Source organism: Tamandua tetradactyla, chromosome 1 (genome assembly GCF_023851605.1).
Source record: "Tamandua tetradactyla isolate mTamTet1 chromosome 1, mTamTet1.pri, whole genome shotgun sequence".
Classification (NCBI taxonomy): Eukaryota; Metazoa; Chordata; class Mammalia; order Pilosa; family Myrmecophagidae; genus Tamandua; species Tamandua tetradactyla.
In genome coordinates, this window is record NC_135327.1 from 27,990,028 (window position 1) to 27,993,979 (window position 3,952).

Here is a 3,952-nt window from a genome sequence, read left to right on the forward strand (position 1 = left end):
TGCTGGTCTTTGTTCATTGATTTGTCCACCTGGCAAACATGTCTTGAGCTCTGTTCTGTGCCAGGCACCATACTAGACCCTGGGGCGGTCACAGTGAGCCAGCCAAGAGATGGCTTGTACCCAAGTAGATAGACAAACCTTCAAATAAGGGAGATAAGGAGGACCTCTCCGTGCAGGTGACCTTTAAGCTGAGGTCCAAATATGAGATGGGAAAGAGGAAGCGCAATGCTCCCATCAGGGAAAAAAGCATGTGCAAAGGCCCTCAGGCAGGGAGAAGCCTGGTCTGGTTTAAGCTGGAGATCTAATTATGTAATCACATAAGCATATGTGCTCATTTCTCAGATGTCTGCACTCTGTTAAGTGCTGCAAGTTCGTATTCTTATATGATACTCCAGCATCCCGGGGAAGGGGAGGGGGATCCTTATCCCCATTTCATGCACAGGGAAATTGAGGCTCTGAAAGGTGACATGATCTCCTGGGGTCCCTCAGCTGGCATGGGATAGCCCAGGGATTCCTCAGTCAGTTCTGATGCCAAAGCTGGGCCCAGAATAGAACCCGCAGGCAGAGGGCTCGGAGGGGAGCCGCAGTGTCTTTGGGGGGCTGATCCTGTCCCTTTCCTACCAACTGTCCCCGCCCCTTGTCCACTCCCTAACCCCCCACAAGTCTCCTGCAGTTAGTGACCAACTTCCCTGGTTTTAGTATCAAAAGTTTACTTCCTAGGACACCCCTCAGTCCCAGGCAAACCAAGCCAGCAGGTCACCCTTCCTGCAGGTGGCCCAGCCAGAGGTTCTGACAGTGCCAGGACTTAGGGAGAGGGACAGCCCTCCCCCGCACACACCTGTGGCCCCACGCTTGCCTCCACCCAGGCCAGGAAGGAACCGCAGAGAGGAAAGCAAATAGCAACCTGCGTGCCACCCGCCCCAGCCGCCCGCAGCACCACGACAACGCCGCCCGCTCCCAGGCAGCGCCAGCAGAACAAAGGGAAGGCAGGGGCTGCCCAGCCAGGGAGGGGACCTCAGAGCACAGGGACACACCCAGGAACTGGCCAAGTCAGACAGGCTCATCCCCCAGGGGGAGACTCAGGGCCACACAAGCTGCCTTTGAAAAAGTGTCTCCACTCTCTGAACCTTGGCTTGCCTCATCTACCAAATGAAAGAGCAGCAATAGTCAGCAATAGCCGGGGATTTGCTGGACGCCAGGTTCTGTCTGAAGAACTGTGCAACAAAATCTGTCCTAAGGAATCTGGTGATGGCTGTCCCATTGCCCTTTGCCAGATGGCTCCCTTCCTGCTGGTAGTAGCTGTGTGACCCAGTTCTAGTTAATGAGATATAAGCCCTCTTGCTGCTAGTCTGCATGTGCTATTGCTGTGAGGTTGGGAAGCCTGGAGCAGTGGCAGCCACTTTGTGACCATGAAGCAACAGGCAAAAGGACCAAATTATGTCTGTAAGCTGAGGGTGGCTGAGCATGAAGGACCCAGGTCCAAAAAACTTTGGTATAGAGGGAGACCAAGTGTCCCCAATTAGACGGGTGCCCCCATAATAGGGAAGAGGTACGCTGGAGAGTGGTACTCTCCAACGATTGTCAACCATCCCAACATGAATCCAAGACTGGAATGACAGGAAAGTCTCTTCCAGTCAAGCTGAATTCCTTGATGAAAGGAGTTGTTAGCACTGCACCAGACTACGGTGACAAAGTCTAGCCTGGGACACAGTAGCACCTTCTAATCACTCAGTGGGGATTAGGTCTGCTTCCAGGGGAGGGTCCTGGTCAGATTGAGGGAGGCAGGATGGTGCTTCTTGCCCACCCAGGGAGCCTACATCTAGTTCCCTCTACTTTTCCGACTAATCGACAGGGTCCTTAGACCCCTCCTACTCCCTCCCCCAGCAAGAAAACTAGCAATCATTGAATGAGTAAAACAATTTGCTTAGCATTTATGTGCCAGATACTATCATGCTTGACCTTCCCCGATCCAGGGAGGCAGTTACTGTTACAGAGAGACTGATTTCCAGTGACTCACTGTAGCCAGGAAGTCTGGACTTGAGTCCTGTTTCTAGCCTTTGCCAGCTGTGTGATCTAGGGCAAGCACTGACCCTCTCTGAGCTTTAGCTCACTTGTGGACAAGTGGGACGAAGATGATGGCTATATCAGAGGCTACTGAGGGCTGAGGGTTGATGTCACCAAATGCTTCCCAGGAAGAAGAAGGGCTACACCTGGGGTGGGCAAACTCTGGCCTGGGGGCCAAATCAAGCCAGTCTTTTTAAATTAAGTTTTATTTTATTGGAACAAAACCACAGCCAATTTATTGTCGATGGCTGTTTTTGTGCTACACCAGCAAAACTGAACGGTTGTGACAGGGACTGTATGACACACAAAGCCAAGAAGATATACTAACTGGCTCATCACAAAACATGTTGGCCAACCCTTGGCCTACACCCTGGCCCCTCGAATATGAAATGCAGCATCTCAGGCCCACCCCAGGCCCACGCTCATGAGAAGATCTGATCTGCTAAGCGAGAGGTCTGTGCTGGGCAGGTTGGGGGGAAGAGTGGAGAGGGTGAGGTCAGATACTCTAGACCAGTTCTCAGCCCTGGCTCATGTTCAAATCCTTCAACAGACCTGGCTTATGTTCAGACTCTGTCAACAGATAGTGCCCAGGGCCCACCTTGGAGAATCTAGTTTAATTGGTCTGAGACAGGGTCCTGGGAGAGAATCTCTTAAAAGTCACTTTGGTGACTAATGAGCAGCCAAAGTGAGAACTGGTGAATTGGGCAAACGAAGGAGAAGGAAAATGAGGGGAAGTTTGGGAAGCAGAGAGCCAACACCTGGGGGCTTCCTCCAACCAAGAGGAGTTGGGAGGCACCTGCATTGGAGCTATAGGGAAGTCTCCTAGGCTTGGCTTTGGAAGAGGGAGAAGGAGGAAGAAGAGGAGAAGAGTTCAAAGATGACAGGGACACAAACAAGCATCAGCCACCCCAACACTGCGGACCGCGAAGAGAACAGGAGTTGCAGTGGGAGGGGCTGGCAACACATGCCAACCTGTTCTGTCTTGCTGGGAGCCAAGGAGGGCTTTGTCCCAAGCTTCAGGCATCCGGGGACCACCTCTAAGATTTTAGTTATCTCCCCAGGGTCTACCATTTGCTTCCTCTTTTTCTCAACACAAATTACCTTGGGGTTTTTTTTGTTTGTTTGTTTGTTTTTGTTGTTGTCCGTTGTTCTTAAATAACTTTATTTTAATAGGAAATTCTATATCACCAATGTAAGTGGAAAACCAGAGTCCCTTGCCACTAATAGAAAGTAACTCTAAAAATAAGAACAATGAAAACAAATCATGCCCTCGGCTGCTGCAGCCTGCTTGCTCTCCAGTAGAGAGGGGGAGCTGCTGGTATCGGCCAGGAGTAAAGACCCGGGCGTACCAAGCCAAAACCAAGAGAAGGGAAAAGCAGTTCAAGAGGACTGGATTTTGGGTGCATGTGTAGTTTAGTGGTTAGAATGCCTGCCTTCCGTGCGGGAGACCCGGACCCGGGTTCAATTCCCGGACCATGCACCCAAATTAAAAAAAAGAGGAATGGCTTTCTCGCTGTGCCACACGCATTCCCCCACCCAGGGGGACCTCCGTTGTTCTAGAAATGGAGAAACAGGGGCCCTAAAAAAACAAATCACCAGCCCCTGGGAGTCTGTGGCATGTCAACACGTGCATCTTCCTCGGGGGTGTTCCCCAAGGTCCCCTTCTCAGGAGATCCCCCAATCTCTGCCCTGGGCTAAGAGCATCTGGAACTTCACAGCTGGGAACCTTTATTATCCCGGCACCTACCACCGCCAGACCCCTGGGACTTCTGCCCAGAGGGAAATACCCAGCTCCCAGGCACCACTGCTCCACTCACATTAAGATGCCCGCTAAGGGGAGTTGGCTTAGTTTTTTGGGTAAATATAGAATCTGGGCCTCCCGGGTCTG